The 20,200-nt window shown below is 45.8% G+C and overlaps 1 protein-coding gene across 3 annotated transcripts in view; it reads right to left on the bottom strand.

Annotated features, from left to right (window-relative positions):
- The window catches only part of LOC140210088 (prickle-like protein 1), a 121,171-nt gene that overhangs the window by 41,912 nt on the left and 59,059 nt on the right, over positions 1–20,200 (bottom strand). Inside the window, exon 1 of one of the 3 annotated variants that reach the window (XM_072278896.1) lies at positions 5,812–5,830. The exons of the other annotated variants lie outside the window; for them this stretch is intronic. The gene's annotated coding sequence lies outside the window, so the exon portion shown is untranslated. Of the gene's footprint in view, positions 1–5,811; positions 5,831–20,200 lie in introns of those variants that run through there. 3 annotated transcript variants of the gene reach the window in all.

The following is a 20,200-nucleotide window of genomic DNA, read 5'->3' as shown; positions in this document are numbered from 1 at the left end:
TGTATCAAGCTTCAAATTCCTTGGTGTCCACATTTCCGAGGATCTCACCTGGTCCCTGATCTCCTCCACCCTGATCAAAAAGGCGCAACAGTGCCTTTATTTCCTGCGGAGCATGAGAAAGCTCACCTCTGTCCCAGGATACTGACGGATTTTTACCGCTGTACCATTGAGAGCATACTCACCATCTGCATCTCAGTGTGGTATGGCAATTGTCCCGTACTGGGCCGCAAAGCACTCCAGCGTGTGGTGAAAACTGCCCAGCAGAATATCGGCACCCAATTGCCCACCATTGAGAACATCTACCATAAGCGCTGCATGGGCAGGGCGAAAAGCATTATCAGAGATGCATCTCACCCTAACCATGGACTTTTTACTCTCCTCCCATCCGGTAGGCACTACAGGAGCCTCCACTCCTGTACCAGCAGGCACAGGAACAGCTTCTTCCCTGAGGCTGTGACCCTGCGACCCTGTGACCCTGCTGAACCTCACACCACAGCGCTAAGCAGTATTGTACCCATATTGTCCTGTCTCAGTACTTCTATCTTTGTGTGCTGTAGCACTTACTTTTTATTCGCAGTTATTTTGTAAATAACAGTATTCTTTGCATTTCTGGTTAGATGCTGTCTGCATTTCATTGGCTTTGTATCTGTACTCGGCACAATGACAATAAGGTCGAATCTATCTATTTTCACTATACCTTTCAATTAATAAATAAAATCAAAAGTATGTGATTTAAAATTTTTCATTCTAAATATTCATAGTATGCATATCCCAAAAAAAAAACATTTAAAGTGCTGCACAGTTTTCAGATCATGTAAAAATTTCCTGCTCAGAGCAGTAGTTGGTCCGTGCAGCTGTAAAACAAAATAGAGGAAACATTGGTACCGAGGATTTCCATGTTTGGGGGTCTTGCCAGGATAGATGCAGCCAAGTAGGCTGTGAGAAGCTTAGAAACAAACTTGTAACTTGATTTATGAAAAACCCACAGAAAGCACTCTTTATTTAATGTAAAAGCAACTGTGGGAGATGGTGCACCCTTCTCCAAAGACAAGAAATCACAAGAGATACTGCAGATGATTGAAATCCGGAGCAACAAACAGAAAGTGCAGGAGGAACTCTGCAGAGATGGCAGCATCAAAGGAAATGAATAAATAGTCCATGTTTTGGGCCGAGACCCTTCTCCAGGATTGGAAAGGAAGGGGGAGGATGCCAGAATTATAAGGTGGGGAGAGGGGGAAGATGTACAAGCTGGCAGGTGATAGATGAGGCCAGATGAGAGGGAAGATCGGTGGGTGGGAGAGGGCTGGTGAAGCGAGAAGCTGGGAGGCGATAGACGTAAAAGGTAAGAGAGTTGAAGATGAAGGAATCCGATAGGAGACAAGAGAATCTGCAGATGCTGGAAATCCAGAACTGAAGAAGAAATCTTTCTGTCCCAGTGCAAGTTCTTCAGTCCGATCCAACTTTTGCAGACATTTTTCTTTTGGGGATCATTTTGCCGACTGATCCCAAAAAGCAGTCCCAGCCACTGTTATAAGACCGTAAGACATAGGAACAGAATTAGGCCATTTGGCCCATCGAGCCTGTACCACCATTTCATCATGGCTGATCCATTTTCCCTCTCAGCCCCAGTCTCCTGCCTTCTCCCTGTACCCCTTCATGCCCTGACCAATCAAGAATCTATCAACCTCTGCATTAAATATACCCAGTGAATTGGCCTCCATCGTCACCTGTGGCAACGAATTCCACATATTCAGCACTCTCTGGCATATCTGCCAAAAGATGTGTTATTTTCTTTGAATCGTAAGGAGGTTCAATGCAACACTGAACACTGTAAAAAAACTTTTGGAGACGCACTACTGAAAGTATCCTGACTGGTTGCATCATGGTTCAATTAAATGGCAGGAATGCGTACCACATACAACCTGAAATCCTTATTTTTCACAGACATCCACGAAACAGAGAGAAAAGGGAACAAAGAATCAGTGACAGAAACCCAAAGCCCCCTCCCTCCTCCCATGCACAAGCATCAACACCCCCCTCCCACTAGTTCCAGCAGAAAACATCAGCCCCCCCCCCAACAATCACCAAGCAATAGCAAACCCCCAAAGATCACGATCCGTAGTCCAACATCAACTACTGTTCATCGACACACTTCGACTTCTCAGTAGGTCCTCTCTCTCACTAACGAGGGAGAGGGAGATATCACTCCTGCCACAGTGAGAGGGGAATATATATATATATATATAGAGATATAGAGAGCGAGAGAGAGAGAACGAGCGATCACCCAAGTGCAGAGGCCTCTGACAGCCGCGCCCCCTGTCTCGATGTTCTGATCCCCGGTCTGGTACAGCGATTTGCACGTGCAGGAACACCGGTATGTATTATAAAGTGGCCACTGAGTGTATGTTTTGGCAAAGAGTGGATTGCATCAAATAAGCTATCTTTTCAATCCTTTGTACTCTTCATTCCAGATCGTAAAATTGCAGACTTGTTTTTTGTCCTTGCAGAAAGAGCACGTTTGTTTTGTTTTGCTCGACTGTCTCTGGAAGCATCACTTCTGGGAGGTCTGCAGATGGGAATGTTCATACACTGACCCGAGTCAGCCTTCCATTCCCACTCCCCTTCTCCACGAGGCCAGATGTTTTGTTTCTTTGTCCCTGGAAGCTGCCGCTGAGAAGAATCTGCTCTTTCATCGAGAGCCACCAGGCACTCGCTCCCCTTCATCTTTTTCCCATTCCTTCGGAAAGCCTCTCTGGGTGTGAGCTGAACTGCTTCCCAGTGAGGCTGGAAAGTCCCCAGTTCTGCTTGAAGAAGGGATCTTCACGCACGCAAATGTAACCCCATTCAATCCTTCTGGCTCTTAGAACTGCACAGCACTTCATATGAAAGAAAATTCTAGACGCGCAGCAACAAAAGTTATGTGCACGGGAGCATTTCAGTTACTGCACTGCCATGCACCCGCACAGCTTAGCGGGAACAGTGAAGCCCACGCTGTTTCAGTAAGTACGCTCCATCTATCTCAATGCACCGTGTAGTGATTTGATCTGTATGAACAGTGTGCAAGAAAGCTCTTCACTACATTTTGGTACATGTGACAATAATAAAGATGTCATCATCATCATCATCATGTGCTGCGTCGTATGAAATCATCATTATGTGCCGTTTTGTATGACATCATCATTACATGCCGTGTTGTATGATGTGGGTGATCATGGTCTGCTGACCATGATTGTTCTTGATAAATTTTTCCACAGAAGCCGTTCGCCATTGCCTTCTTCTGGGCAGTGTCTTTACAAGATTGGTGACCCCAGCCATTATCAATACTCTTCAGAGATTGTCTGCCTGGTGTCAGTGGTCACATAACCAGGAGTTGTGATATGCACCGTCTGCTCATATGTGTGGTAACTTCTACTTTGAAAAAGGCACACTCGACAACTTCATGCCCAAAGGAACAACTTTATCTCAAACGTCAAAACCGATATTTATATTCAGAGGCTTTCACAACCCGTACGGCACGGCAGGAGCACTATTATACAAAGCACACCGGAAGTAAAATCCCGCCAACCCCGGAACCAGCCCCTCTTTAAACAGCTTCCTGATTAGTATTATCTTCACATTACAACAAAATGACCATCCACCACCCGCTCCCGCGGCTTCACGTGACCCTGATCAGGGTGGAGGTGGGAGGGGGGGCTAAGCAGGTGCTTCACCTTGCCCGAGGCTGAGCCACAGGTTAGCGGAGGGAAGGGGGTCCTTTGGTACCGACGTATCTCCACCCCGCAATACCAACTACAAATGAAGAAGCAACATGCATCAAAGATCCCCACCAAGCCATCTTCCCGCAGCCACCATCGGGCAGCACGTACAGAACCCTGAAGTCCAACACCACCGGGTTCAGGTACAGCTACTTCCCTTCAACAGTTTGTTTTTTTTAAAATGATTTTTTTTAAATTTATTTTTAAATTTTAGAGACACAGCACAGTAACAGGCTCTTCCGACCCCACGAGCACGCACCGCCCGATTTACACCCACGCGATCAATTTTCCTACTAACCGGCACGTCTTCGGGTTGTGGGAAGAAACTGACATGGTCACTGGAAGAAAGCTCAAACGTTTTACAGACAGCGCTGGGAATTGAACCTGGGTCGTCGGTGCTGTAATAGCGTTACACCGATGGCGACGGCACTATGCTGCCGAACCCGTGTGACCCTAGTCACTACCTCAGTCAGCAGGAGCACTAAGGGCACCTCGCACTACAATGGACTGGTTTTATTCTAATTATGTTCTTCCTAGCAAAAAAAAATGTATCTATAATCAATGTTTAATAAATGCTGTTGTGTATGCTGCTTATATGATGCCCTGCATCTGTGATGCTGCTGTAAACACGAGGAATTCTGCAGATGCTGGAATTTCAAGCAACACACATCAAAGTTGCTGGTGAACGCAGCAGGCCAGGCAGCATCTCTAGGAAGAGGTACAGTCGACGTTTCGGGCCGAGACCCTTCGTCAGGACTGACTGAAATTAGCTCTTCTTTCAGTCAGTCCTGACAAAGGGTCTCAGCCCGAAACGTCGACTGTACCTCTTCCTAGAGATGCTGCCTGGCCTGCTGCATTCACCAGCAACTTTGATGTGTGTTGCCACTGTAAGTTTCTTCTTGTACTTGTGCAGATGACAATAAACTTGGCTTTGACATTGACTTTTGCTCCACACCAGCAGCACCGGTAGTTAAGCCTGATTTATACTTCTGCGTCAAATCTACGCCATAGGTACCGCGTACCCTATGCCGTAGGGCGACGTGCACCTCCCCCAAAGAAGTAGCTCATGTGTCGCGGCAAGGCAGACCGCAACAACTGTGATTGGTCCGGTTGGTAGCATCGCATTTCCTCCTACGCATTTCCGGTTGCTTTTCTTTGCCATGTCTGTACACTGATGCAAAATAAACGGTTGGAGACGATGAACCAAATCGTCAAATCTACCTGCCGACATCCGAAAATATTTGAAATGCATTTCCTTGTTCATGTCTCTCACGAAGAAACTCAACACAGTGGCACAGAAACCCCACCAACAACTAGCATTTTGGCGCTGAATTGCAGAGTGACGCAGACACAACTACGCATGCTCGCTACGGCATAGACCGTACGCAGAAGTATAAATTAGGCTTTAGGCTTGAACCCTGGAGCTGTTGAGCTGAGCTACCTGCCTGTCCCACAGTTCCCACTGTCGAGGGAAAGCTGGTAACGTGGCAGCACAGGGGCACAGTTAGCATGGCTGCCACCTTGTTGCCCCAGCGACTCAGGTCCAATTCCAACCCTCGGTGCACGCTGGCCCCCAGTGACCTCAGGTTTTCTCCCTCATACCAAAAACATGTGCGCTGGTACGTTATTACTTCGCCCTTTGTGTGACAGTGGGGTTTTAGATCCTGGGGAGAGATGATGGGAGTAAAGTGGAATTAGTGTTGGATTGGTGTAACTGGGTATGGAAGGTGTGTTTCAGCCTCTTTGCCTGCTCTATGACTCAATGGCTCTATTTTGTACAATTCATGGAAGAATTGCTGGAAGTTTCCGTAATGACGTAAATTCAGACTCTTTTGTCCTAAATCTGAGAGGCATTGAATTGAGAGGCCACACTGATTCAAGTCTTGTCTTGATCTCGCCAGACAGAATGAATCGGATATCATTCCTGCTGTTGATGGCCCACACTGCTGTCGACTTTGACAAATAAATCAGCAAGTACTGGTTAATGTAATTGTCCTGCAGTGCCAGATGTATGACCGTGGTTCGATCCCTGACGCTGTCTGCAAGCAGTTTGTACCTTCTCCCCGTAACCGCGTGGGCTTGCCCCCTGGGCGCTCTGCTTTCCTCCCACATTCCAGAAGATGGTGCGGTAAGGATTCGTAAGTTGTGGGCCTGCTGTGTTGGTGCTGGAAGCATGGTGACGCTTGTGGGGTGCCTCCCAGTACATCCTCACAGATCTGATTTGGCACAAACGACAGATTTCACTGTATGTTTCAATGCAAATGTGACAAATAAAGCTAATCTTTACCAAACCTTCTAGATATCTACTTATCCACTGATTGATTGAGGTACTGTGCGGAACAGGCCTCTCCAGCCCTTCGAGCCGCGCTGCCCGGCAATCTTCTAATTTAATCCTAGCCTAATTCCAGGACAATTTACAACCACCAACCAGTATGTGCTGAGACTGTGGGAAGAAAACCAGGGCACCCGGAGGAAACTCATGCAGTTGCGGGGAGACTTACAAGCTCCTTAAAACCAGCAGCAGGAAATGAACCTCAGTCGCCCAGCACCGTAAAGCGTTGTGCTACCCACTACGCTAATGTGTTCCCTTTGTCCTATCCCTGTCTCCGAGACAAAATGTTAGCTCTGCTTTTCCTTCCACGGATGCTGCCCGACCACCTGGGAATTTATAGGACTTTTGTGTCTCATTTCAGATCTCCTGTAGTTGTACCTTCTTTTTGCTTTGATTTTGGTTGGAGATGAAAGCACATCTCAGTGACCACGAACCGCATCCAGCTCCCTGCATTGAGGGAACACTCTACCACACACGCCTGGTCTGGTCAACACCTGACTCCAGACTCACCAACATGGTTACATTTTAGCTGTGCCCTCAGTTCGGAAGCAGTGGGCTACAAACATTGATTTTGCCTCTGACACACACATGCTGTGAACGAGCCACACAGACTGAGAACGAGTTTCTCACTTCTCTCTGCACAGATGTTGGGACGTTTCCAGTGCTTGCTGCTCTTATTTCAGATTTCTAGCATCCATAACATTCTAGTTTCTCGCAGAAACAACAGCAGCTGTAGAAGACACACCATCTATCAATAGGGAGCTGGAGAAACGCCTGATAAAACGAGGAACAGAATTGACTATAGAGTAAGGCAGTGGTCCCCAACCACTGGGCCACAAAACATGTGCTACCGGGCTGCGAGGAAACGATGTGAGTCAACTGCACTTTTCCTCATTCCCTGTCACGCCCACTGTTGAACTTGAACGCACGCGAGGTCATTACCCAGCAACTACTCGATGAGTAAAAAACAAACATCGCTTGAGAGTTTCTTTGGAAGAGATGGTAGGGGACATAAAAGGCCTAACGATGATGATAACGCAGACAGCTGAGGGCGAAACTGCCAAAAAAAAAGCTTCCTTCAACAGAAAATACGACGAGTCGTACATAAAATATGGCTTTATTCTGACCGGTGACTCGCATGCTCCAAGCCCTCTGTGTGTGATACGTGGAGACAAGCTGTCTAATGAAGCAATGAAGCCCTTGAGTCCAAGCACCCTGCACTTAAAGACAAACCCGTTGAGCTTTTTGAGCAGAAAAAACATGAGCAAGCAGAACAGAAGCAAGTGCTGAGAGCCACCACCTCCACAAATGCTGCTGCTCTGAAAGCGTCGTACTTAGTGGCTAGCCGTATTGCTAAGGCTAAGAAGCCTTTCACTGTTGAAGAACTGATTCTGCCTGCTGCCAAGGACATGTGCCGTGAACTGTTGGGAGAAGCTGCAGCTAAGAAGATGGCACAGGTTTCTCTTTCAGCTACCACAGTTTCAAGGAGAATCGATGACATAGCAGAGGACATCAAAGCACAGCTGTTGGAACGGCTTAACGAGTCTGGTTTCGCTACCTGAGTCAGAGGTTGCTCCTGAATGCCAGTCTACACACAGGGAATGCTGGCTAGCCAAAAAATGTCACCTGATCTTAAAAGCGTATTGAGCAACGTTGTTGAAGTTATCAATCACATCAAAGCAAAAGCCCTTAACTCACGTCTGTTTGAGCAGCTTTGTGAGGAAATGGATGCAGAGCACAAACGCCGTCTCTTATACACTGAAATCAGGTGGCTATCAGGGGGAGAGCCCTGGCCAGGGTTTTTGAGGTAAGAGAGCAGCTACAGAAATTTCTTTCAGGAAAAAAGTCACCACTGGCAGCACACTTCAGTGACGAGGAGTGGATAGCAAAACTCGCTTATCTGTGTGACATCTTCAACCTGCTCAGTGAACTCAATTTGTCACTTCAGGGGAGAATGACATCTGTCTTCAAGTTGGCAGATAAAGTGTCTGCTTTCAAAGCCAAACTGGAACTGTGGGGACAGCAAGTGGACAGGGACATATTTGACATGTTCCCAACATTAGCTGGGAATTTGCGACAGACTAAGGCTCACAGCATGTGTGCGATCACCTATCTTCGCTGTCGACAGAATTCGAGTGTTACTTCTCAACCGCAAATGACCCAAGACGTGCAAAGGAATGGGTCCATGACCCATTTGTGAATGTCCCCAGTGAATCATCCATGTCAGCACGGGAAGAAGATCAACTCCTCGAGCCTGCAAATGACTGTGGGCTGAAAAGTATGTTTGACATAACATCTCTGCTGGCATTCTGGATCAAAGTCAAGGCTGAATATCCTGAGATAGCCACGAAAGCACTGACAACGTTGCTTCCATTTCCAACATCATATCTCTGCGAAGCGGAGTTTTCTGCAATGAATGCAACGAAAACTAAATTGCGGAATAGACTGGACATAAGGAACCCCCTTATGACTTATAATTGACTTATCACGATATTCATGCGAGGAAAATATGCTCTGTGTTAAGTACTAAATTTATTAGATAAACACTTTTAGAAAGGAAATTGAGTGTATTAGCCACTGATAAGTGACTTATCGATGACTTATCACCTATATTCTGTTCGTGATTAATACCCCACCTCCCGGTCGGCTGGTCCACAAGAATATTGTCAATATTAAACCAATCCCTGGTGCAAAAAATGTTGGGGACCCCTGGAGTAAGGAGTTCGTTAATGTGATTCAATATATCGTATCTGGTTTTATTACGTTTTCTTTTGTTTTATAATATGTATTCTTTTGGACTCTGTATTCTTCTATATAGCAATCAATAAAAATACTGAAAAAGAAAAAAAAAGAATTGTCTGAGCAAACAACAGGAATTCTGCAGATGCTGGAAATTCACGCAACACACATCAAAGTTGCTGGTGAACGCAGCAGGCCAGGCAGCATCTCTAGGAAGAGGTACAGTCGACGTTTCAGGCCAAGACCCTTCATCCTGACGAAGGGTCTCAGCCTGAAACGTCGACTGTACCTCTTCCTAGAGATGCTGCCTGGCCTGCTGCGTTCACCAGCAACTTTGAATTGTCTGAGCAAAGCGCCTCCTCCCCTGGTTACGACAGGTTTCTGACCCTATGACCTGTTTGTAACCTGAATAGTCTGCAGAATGGAAAATTATTTGGAAATGGAGTTCCCAGACAGCAGAAGATACCTGCAAGGCCTGCAGAGCCAGCAGATTCACCCCATCAGTCTCACACGTGCTTGCTCGCATGTACGGGGTGGACGCAAGTCAGGTGCAGGTAAGCTGGGGAGGACCTGTGGAGTGGAAAAGGGACTAGGCAGGTAGTTTTATCAATGGGTTGTCTATGCTCATACACTGATGGTCATTAAAAAAGTACAACACCGAAACAGGTCCTTCGGTCCATCTAGTACATGCCCAGTCCCATCGATCTGCACTGGGACCATTGCCCTCCAAACCCTACAGTCCATGAATCTATCCAAACTTATCTTAAATGTTGAAATCAAAATCACTCTCACCACCCTCTGAGTGAATAAGTTTCCCCTCATGTTCTCTGTAAACCTTTCACCCTTCACCCATGACCTCCAGTTATAATCTCACTCAACCTCAGTGGAAAAAGCCTGCTCGCGTTTATCCTATCTGTATGCCTCATAAATCTGTATACCTCTATCAAATCTCCTCTCAATCTCCTACGCTCGAAGTAATAAAGTCCTAGCCTATTCTATCTTTCCTTATAACTCAGGTCCTCCAGACCCGGCAACATCCTTGTAAATTTTCTCTGTACACTTTCCTGTAGATAGTTGACCAAACTGGACACAATATTCCAAAGGAGGCCTCACCAATGTCTTGTACAACTTCAACATAACATTCCATCTCCTGTACTCAATACTTTGATTTATGAAGGCCAATGTGCCAAAAGCTTTCTTTACAACCCTTTAAAACCCTCATAAAACACGCTTTATTTGTGAAAATTAAAATAACTTCAGAGGCAGAAATGTTAAGTAAGAGACTTAAGGACAGTTTTCTCCATTTTGTTTGTTCTTTTCTGATCATTTGTAACAGACAGATAACAACACTTAAGTACATTTAGACAACTAGAACATTCGAAACACATTTAGACAGGTACATAGATAGGAACAGTTTGACAGAACAGATCCCTGAGGCACACCACTGGTCACTGACCTCCATGCAGAATATGACCTGTCTACCTTTGCCTTCTGTGTGCAAGTCAATTCTAGATCCACAAAGCAAGGTCCCCTTGGATCCCATGCCTCCTTACTTTCTCAATAAGCCTTGCATGGGATACCTTATCAAATGCCTTGCTAAAATCCATATACACTACATCTACTGCTCTACCTTCATCAATGTGCTTAGTCACATCCTCAAAAAATTCAATCAGGCTCATAAGACACGACCTGCCTTTGACAAAACCATGCTGACTACTCCTAATCATATTATGCCTCTCCAACTGTTCATAAATCTTGCTTCTCAAGATCTTTTCTATCAACTTACCAACCACTGAAGTAAGACTCACAGATCTATAATTTCCTGGGCTATCTCTACTCCCTTTCTTGAATAAGAGAATGAAGTCTGCAACCCTCCAATCCTCCGGAACCTCTCCCGTCCCCATTGATAATGCAAAGTTCATTGCCAGAGGCTCAGCAATCTCCTCCCTCGCCTCCCACAGTAGCCTGGGGTACATCTCATCTGGTCCCAGAGACTTATCCAACTTGATGCTTTCCAAAAGCTCCAGCATTTCCTCTTACTTAATGCCTACATGCTCAAGCTTTTCAATTTGCTGTTAGTCATCCTTACAATTGCCAAGATCCTTTTCCGTAGTGAATACCGAAGCAAAGTATTCATTAATTATCTCTGATATCTCCTCTGGTTCCATACACACTTTTCCACTATCACACTTGATTGGTCCTATTCTCTCACGTCTTGTGCTCTTGAAGGTAGGGGGAGGGGAAGGACTGCGAGCTGGCAGGCAACAGGTGAGACCAGGTGAGTGGGAAGGTGTGTGGGCAAGGTCAGGAGAATGAAGTAAGAAGCTGGGAGGTGATACGTGGAAGAGGTAAAGGGCTGAAAGAAGGAGGAATCTGATAGGAGAGGACTGTGGACAATGGGAGAATGGAGAACAGGCGGGCACCAGAAGGAGGTGATGGGTAGGTGAGGAGAAGAGAAGGGGGAAAGAGGGGATCCAGAATGGATAATTGAAAGAGAGAAAGGGGAAGTGGTGGTGGGAGGTGGGAAAGGGAGAAGACATTGCCAGAAGTTACAGAAATCGATGTTCAAAACAAGACCATGTGTTAATAGGTTTCAGCAGATGCTGCCTGACTCACCGAGTTCTTCCAGCACTTGAGTTGTTGTTTCAGATCCCAGCATTGGAAATTCTATTTATTTCTCCACAGTACTGCAGGGTAGTTAGGCAGCACAGCGAGGGTTTCTTTTCAGCCCATAGTGTGTGCAAGCCCCCAGCGTCACAAAGGGATTTACCAAGGGAAAAACAGCATAACGTTTACAAGAGTATATAGAGGGAGGATTGACGAAGGAATGCTCAAGGGTTGCTGATTATATTGCATGGCTGAAATTATGCCACAAAAGAGTTGTGTCATATTTATCTGATTCAGGGCTTTGTAGGTGCTTTCCTGTGTGCACATGAAAAGCAGGAATGTACGTGACTATTTTCATTCAGATTATTTTAGCAGTGTGTTGAGTTGTTAATAATACACAAAACACAGTGTCAAACCAGTTTTCCATCCCAAAGGCAGTATGATGGGCCTCTCAGGAAGTTGGAATTATTCCAGGGAAAGTACATGAAAGGAGGGATGAAACCAAATCTTTCTTTTGGCAATTGTTTGATGTGAAATGATTTTACAACACTCTGTTTTATTTAACATCCAAGTAACCATTGCAAGTCTATTGGCTTGGATGTCAGGGTCAAGTCCGAACATGCCCACTGGCAGCCAGGGTGCAGGGGATTGGATGATTCACCTGTCAATCAAGCCTACTGCCCACACAGGTAAAACCAAGAGATTGATTTTATGCACGCTATTTGTACGAGGGTTTTCTCTATGCATTATGCTTTTCTGCTGTTGATGACAGAAGCTGTTGTAGTTCTGTTTTTTTTTGTTGAGTTGGATGCTTGCTCTACGAAGGATTCTTTACACTGTCATACTCAGCTTTCCCAAGGTAGGGAGTCTGAAGCTAGAGGATATAGGATGAAGGCAAGGGAAGGGGGAGATTTAAAGGGAACTTGAGGGGCAAGGTTTTCCACTCTGAGGACAGTGGGCTCCAGGATTTAGACCCAGTGGCAAGGAGGGACCACTAGTGTAATTCCAGACCGGGAGGGTGGTGATTTTTGAGAGGAGCCTGCAAGTGGCGGCAATCCCCCCCCCCCCCCCACCGCACAGGCTTTTTATGGCTTCCAGCTGAGGAAGATCTGATCAGCCACTGAAACCAAGATTGTTTATTCAAGATTTTGGTGATCTGGGCCAAGATCAGCACTGAAGCGGTAAGCTCCCAGTAAGATGCTCCCTCTTTGAGTTTAGATAGGGATCTCATGCAGAAAGAAAGAATCGGATGTTCATTTTATCTCTCATCAGCGTTATATATACATGGACAACTTAAATCATCCATACTACTACCAGCCTCCAGTCTCGAGATAATGTGCTTATTGATCGGTGTATCCTGTTCCAGGACACGTCCTCTGGAGCAGTTCTTGGTCCCTGGACACTGTGATTCTCTCTGTTTGCCATATGCACCCTTTGCTCCTGCCCATGTCAGTGCACTTTGCTTTACCCAATGTTTCTTTAGCAGAAGAAACTGATATATTTAAAAAAAAAACGGCAAAACAGATTTCTTTATGGTTGTCATAGCTGGGGGTATTAGTGGGGCAGGCTCCAACTACCTATTAAATTCTCCCAGTGGTGTGCGCCTCAAATAACCTCTGATAATTAAGTCCAGCTCCTGGCCTTCACCTGTGGCTTAGCTACTAAGCCCGGCGGAACTGTTTCTACTGACAGGAGAAGGGACAATGGCGGGCTACAGCCACTTTAAAACCAGCCGCTTCGGCAAATGGGGCTCGTCAGTCATAGTTGGCAGCTCATCTAGGAGAAGGAAATCTCTGATCTCAAACCTCTGCTGCCTTGCAGCGATACCCACTCATGGGGAAAGGCTTTGGGAGTAAACCCCGTGGAGAAATCCAGAGCGGAGTCCCTACATTGAGTTCAACGCTGACTGGCAACTCCTGCACTGCCCCAGTGCCAATCTGTATCGGTCCCTGCTGCTTCTCTAGATTCAGCAGGTACACCGAGTGGGGGAGCCTGCAGGGGCAACAGCTGGCTCTGCATTTTGTACTCTCCTGGCTTGCATATCATGTAGACCACTGGGATATAACGTCCATAGTCATCGCCAACCAACTCTAGGAAATGGACTTTGTGTCCAGATCGGTCAAGTACCTAAAACGCATACTAATGCTCTGCACACACGCAGTTGGCAGCAAGGAAACTGTTGGCACGTCCGGTCGAAACCCACTGCAAACGTGACTTCTGTGCTCTGGATCTATGTAGACAAGTTCTTGCATGGACATTCTCCAACTCTCAGGAAGCTCGATGGCAACTAGGACAGTGCACCCTGCAGAGCTGGCACTCCATCTCCATGCTAAACACCAGCGCACAATGGTTATAGTGCAAACAGTCTCCGAAATCCACTGTGCTTACCTGCCCAGGCTGCCCAGACAACACTTACCAAACCCATGACAACCAGCATAAGAAGGTGGTTAGCATTCCCTTACACATCACCGTGATGTGAAACTTTTCCCTTCATCGCTGGACCTAAGTCTGAGAATACCTTCCCTCAAGGTTCTGTGGCCTGTCCTTGTAACACACCCAACCCTCCGCTATCAGATTTCAGAATGGTCCATCAACTCACGAACACCTCACTCTTCCCCTTTTACCAGGTTTTTAAAGAATTGTAACTTACATTGATTTTTATATACGTTACTGCACTGCTGTCACAAAACAACAAATTTCACAACACGTCTGTGATAATAAACCTGATTCCAAGTCTTTGAAGAAGAGGTTCGCATCCAATTTGAGGGATACTAGAGACAAGCAATAAAGGGTGTCATTGTCCATGATGCCCATGTCCAGGAAATGGACAAATTCACAGACTCCACTTACAATGGAAGGTTATGGAAATATCAACCCATTCATCATAAATTTTGTTGGAATTTGTCAGTTCAAGCCAGGGAATAGCAACAATTACCCTTTAGTAAAACCTTTGGCTGGACTAAAAAGATATTTCCTTTGAGTTTAGATGATTCCAATATCCTCGTGAGGAATGTTCCCTCTAATTTTTAGTAGTCAGGGTGCGCAAAAATCTCATGTTGTGCAATTTTTCTTTCCTGCGACAAAAGTATGTGCACAGTTAGTCCTGACGAAGGGTCTCGGCCCGAAACGTCGACTGTACCTCTTCCTAGAGATGCTGCCTGGCCTGCTGCGTTCACCAGCAACTTTGATGTGTGTTGCTACATATTTATGTCACTCAGTTATTTTTTCTCTCTCCTGCCTTTGGCATTTACCCATTCTTTGTAAACTCTATCTAGACTAATAAAACTTCCATCCAATTGAGAGCTCTTGATTCTTATTAACATATCCAAATGACATTCACCTAAACGGTTTCTCCGCTTGTTTTTGAGTTGATTCATCAGGCTAGAACCTCGCTCACAGTCCGCACTAGACGCAAGAAAGATCCCTCCAATGTCCATCAACTGTGCACGGTCGCAAAACTGTTCATTTTGAAGTACAAATGCCACCATTTGAGAAAAGTCTGAAATCAGTTTGGATTTAATTTTTTCTTGCACGGAAAATTTGAAATCATTAAGCTGTCTAACTATTACAGTATTTTCAGCTAGAAAATCATGATATTTTAGACATAAGGCATTAACTTCTTCATCGCCAAATGTGAAGTCACAATCTGCACTTGTGGAGAAATCAAAAGCTGACCATTCTTGTCCCTCATCTTCAGGAAACCTTTCTTCTAAATGAACACAAAGACTATTTATAGAAGTCAACAGCGAACTTGTATCTACTGTAACACACATCAAAGTTGCTGGTGAACGCAGCAGGCCAGGCAGCATCTGTAGGAAGAGGTGCAGTCGACGTTTCAGGCCGAGACCCTTCGTCAGGACTAACTGAAGGAAGAGTGAGTAAGGGATTTGAAAGTTGGAGGGGGAGGGGGAGATCCAAAATGATGGGAGAAGACAGGAGGGGGAGGGATGGAGCCAAGAGCTGGACAGGTGATTGGCAAAGGGGATACGAGAGGATCATGGGACAGGAGGCCCGGGAAGAAAGACAAGGGGGGGGGGGACCCAGAGGATGGCCAAGAGGTATATTCAGAGGGACAGAGGGAGAAAGAGAGAGAAAGAATGTGTGCATAAAAATAAGTAACAGATGGGGTACGAGGGGGAGGTGGGGCCTAGCGGAAGTTAGAGAAGTCGATGTTCATGCCATCAGGTTGGAGGCTACCCAGACGGAATATAAGGTGTTGTTCCTCCAACCTGAGTGTGGCTTCATCTTTACAGTAGAGGAGGCCGTGGATAGACATGTCAGAATGGGAATGGGATGTGGAATTAAAATGTGTGGCCACTGGGAGATCCTGCTTTCTCTGGCGGACAGAGCGTAGACGTTCAGCAAAGCGGTCTCCCAGTCTGCGTCGGGTCTCGCCAATATATAAAAGGCCACATCGGGAGCACCGGACGCAGTATATCACCCCAGTCGACTCACAGGTGAAGTGTTACCCACCTCCCCCTCGTACCCCATCTGTTACTTATTTTTACGCACACATTCTTTCTCTCACTCTCCTTTTTCTCCTCTGTCCCTCTGAATATACCTCTTGCCCATCCTCTGGGTCCCCCCTCCCCCCGTCTTTCTTCCCGGACCTCCTGTCCCATGATCCTCTCGTATCCCCTTTTGCCGATCACCTGTCCAGCTCTTGGCTCCATCCCTCCCCCTCCTGTCTTCTCCTATCATTTTGGATCTCCCCCTCCCCCTCCAACTTCCAAATCCCTTACTCACTCTTCCTTCAGTTAGTCCTGACGAAGGATCTCGGCCTGAAACGTCGACTGCACCTCTTCCTACAGATGCTGCTTGGCCTGCTGCATTCACCAGCAACTTTGATGTGTGTTGCTTGAATTTCCAGCATCTGCAGAATTCCTGTTGTTTGTATCTACTGTGATGTTTTCTTCACGTTGTTGGCTTAGCAAAACTTTAACTTTGTCACTCCAGGAAACATTGTCTCCCAGATCCCGGAACAGGAAAGGTGAGGTGATGTAAATTAGTGACGTGCATTGTGGTATTTGAAAAGCCGACTAACTAGTCAACAGAAACATTTAGATAAAAGATTATTTTCAATAAGTATAATTATTAATTACTACATTATTTTAGGTAACTAACCTTTTGTGCACACATTAATTTCCTTTGTGCGCTGGTTGAAAAACGTGTGTGCGCACGCACACGCGCACAGCTTAGAGGGAACATAGCTCGTGAGAGAGCGCCTGTCTGAGATATTGAAGCATTGGGATGGTCGGTAGTTTTCTGATCATGATTGCTTGCATGGTGGGCAGTGGGGGTTGATGTTTTTGTTGGAGCAAGTGGGAGTGCAGGGTTGATGTTTTTGCGGCCGTTTGTGCGGGGGGGCGGGGTTCTAATTAACTCATTAGATTTTTACTTCATGGATGTCTGTGGAGAGTAAGAATTTCAGGTTGTATGCTGTATACATTCTCTGATATTAAATTGAACCATTGAATCCAGTTCGCATTCTGTTTGATCTATACACTGGTATTCTTGATTGATATATGCTTGAATTATGCATATTTGCTCCAGCCACATTCACCGTTTGGGGCTTTGCCTCTTGTTTTCCGTTTGCAAAAACGAATAATGTACCATTTTCATCTCCTGGAATCTGTTTCACTACAATTCTCACTGTGCACTTGATCCTACCTTTTCAGTTTACAAAATTTTGTTGGGGAAAATGTTTCCAGGGGTGGTACAGTAGCGTAGCAGTTAGTGCAATGCTTTGCAGTGCTCGTGATCGCCAATCAGGGTTCAATTCCTGTCGCAAACACGAGAAAAAATCTGCATCTCCAAAGCAACACGCACAAAATGCTGGAGGAACTCAGCAGGCCAGGCAGCATCTTTGGGAAAGAGTAAACAGTCGATGTTTCGGGCCCTGCAAGGAGTTTGTACATTCTCCCCATGACCATGTGGTGGACAGAGCCATCTCATTTCACTATCAGGCTAACACTTTGAGAAGGGTATATTCAGTTGTTCTCACTCCACTGCTCTCGTCCCAGACTTTGAATGATTTTTGATTGGATAACAAATCCCTGTGTCCTTTCAGAAAAAGCATCTCAGAGCACAAGAAAATGTGCAAAATAAGAAAACCTCCTCATTTCCCCTCTGCACCTTGTCAATCAGTTTACACCTGTGGCTTCCGGTTATTAAGCCTTCTGCCAGGGGGGAACAAGTTACCCTCACTTACACTTTAACCCGCTTCTGTGTTGTTGAGACAGAAAGATAAGAAATTAGCCTTATCTGTCACACGTACATTGAAACATGGAGTGAAATGCATCATTTTGCTTCAACAACCAACAGACTGTGTTGGGGGAAGCCCGCAGGCCTTGCCATGCTTCTGACAGCAACGTAGCACGTCCACAATTTACCAACCCAAACTCATACACCTTTTGAGTGTGGGAGGAAACTGTAGCATCTGGAACAAGCTCACGTGGTCATGGGGAGAGCATACAAAGAGCTTACGGACAGGGGCAGAAATTGAACGCGGATTTCTGACGCTGTAAAGGGTCGTGCTAACCAAGATGTTACTGTGCCGCACCCTCCTGCCTTTTAGCAAATACACCATTGTTACAAACAGGAGAAAATCTGCAGATTGCTGGAAATCCAAAGCAACACAAAATGCTGGAGGAGCTCAGCAGGCCAGGCAGCATCTATGGAAAAGAATACAGTTGACGTTTCGGGCCGAGACCTTTCAGCAGGACTGGAGAGAAAAAAAAAAGATGAGTAGATTTAAAATGTGGGGGGAGGAGAGGTAGGAACACAAGGTGGTAGGTGACACAGCAGGGGGTGAAATAAAGAGCTGGGAAGTTGATTGGTGAAAGAGATACATGGCTGGAGAAGGGGGAATCTAGGAGTGGACAGAAAGCCATGGAAGAAAGAAAAAGTGAGGTGGGGAGGAGCACCAGGAGGGATTGATAGGCAGGCAAGGAGGAGAGAGAGGGAAAGGGGGAATGGGGAATTGTGAAGGGGGGAGGCATCACCAGAATTTCAAGATATCGATGCTCATGCCATCAGGTTGGAGACTACCCAGACAGAATACAAGGTGTTGTTCCTCCAACCTGAGTGTGCCCTCATAATGACAGTAGAAAGGGCCATGGATTGAGATATCAGAATAGGAATGGGAAGTGGAATTAAAATGGAGATCCCACTTCTTCTGACGAACGGAGCGTAGATGCTCAGTTGTGAAATTTGTTGTTTGTGATAGCAGGTACGGTGCAATACATAAAAATACTATAAATTACAGTAAGAAATATGTATTAAAAAAGTAGGTATTGCAAAGGAGAGCAAAAATAGTGAGATAGCATTTATGAGTTCATTGTCCCTTCAGAAATCTGATGGCAGAGGGGAAGAAGCTGCTTCTAAAACATTGAGTGTGCGTCTTCAGGCTCCTGCACCTCTTCTCCAGTGGTAGCAATGAGAAGACAGCATGCCAATGAAGGCACTGCCTATTGAAGAGGTCATCAATGCTGGCGTAGCTAGGACCCCAGCCTTTTCTGATTCTGTGCAGTGGCCCTGCACACCAGACAGTGAAACAAACAGTTAGAATGCTCTCCATGGCACACCTGTAGAAATTTGATTGTCTTTGGTGACATACCAAATCTTCTCAAACTCCTGATGGCTACCGGCCATGGCTTCCTCGTTATGTTGGGCCCAGGGTAGAGAGGTGCAGTTGCAAAGAATCTATCTTGCTTTGATTTTGCAAGTGGGGCTAGTGTATCTTGGTTGGAATGGGTCAACTGGGTCAAAGGATCTGCTTCCATCCTGTACGACTCTACAAGTCTCTTTGAGTCACTGATGCTGCCATTATCACAGTTGTAGAAGGTATCTGATGTGGAAGTATCGATACATTCTCTATGTTCCTGTCACTTGTGCTGTCTCCGAGGGAACCTGGCATGGTTGAGAGCGAGTTTGAGAGTGGAGTCTGCGCCGTAACGGCCAGGCACAAACCCACGCGCAACTCCAATTTTTGGATCAATTAAAGCATTGAGCAAGATTGAAACCAACGAGGAGAGCAGAAGGCGAGCGGGCATTCAGCAACTGTCTGCCTAGTTTGACCAGTCTCCTTCTCCCTCTTGCTCTCTGCCGCCAGAGGAAGGTGAAGGAGACAGCGTCTTGGGCAAGGTTTGATAGTTTGTGGATTGGACTGACTTTTAGAAGACTCAGCAGTTCCTGTTATATGTGTTTCTGGTTAGTTTTTTTCATATTGTTGTTTTGCGCTATTTTGATCGGGAGTGGTTCTGCAGCCTGCAATCAGCACGTGACACAGCCCCATATTGAACTGATCTACACAAAACATTCCCAGACTGCTTCAAGGACTCTGTGGTTTGATGTTTAATATTGTGTTAATTGCTGATTTAGTGCTGTTTGCACGATTTGTTGTTTTTTTTTGCATGTCAGGTGTTTGATGTTCTCTGTGAACGGGTTTCATGGCGTTTCTTCGTATCATGGCTGTCTGCAAGGAGACAAGTCTCAGAGGTGTAAACTAATGATAAATATACTTTGAACCCAAATAAAGCACCAGTTCTAACCATTTTCAGAAAGAATGCAATGCAATTATATTGCATTTCATGGATTCCCTGGGGCCTCTCTGAGTGTTTTTTGGTATGATACAACTCCTTCCCCCTTAGGACCAATGAGGTACTTCAGTCTGCTCTATCTTCCTTAAGCAGATCAATATTCAGTTTAGACTCTTCTCTTTCATCATTCCTTCGGTAGGGCCAGAGATCCAATGGCTAGGTAGCTC

This window comes from Mobula birostris, chromosome 14 (assembly GCF_030028105.1).
Source record: "Mobula birostris isolate sMobBir1 chromosome 14, sMobBir1.hap1, whole genome shotgun sequence".
Lineage (NCBI taxonomy): Eukaryota > Metazoa > Chordata > Chondrichthyes > Myliobatiformes > Myliobatidae > Mobula > Mobula birostris.
This window is presented reverse-complemented; position numbering and strand designations above follow the sequence as displayed.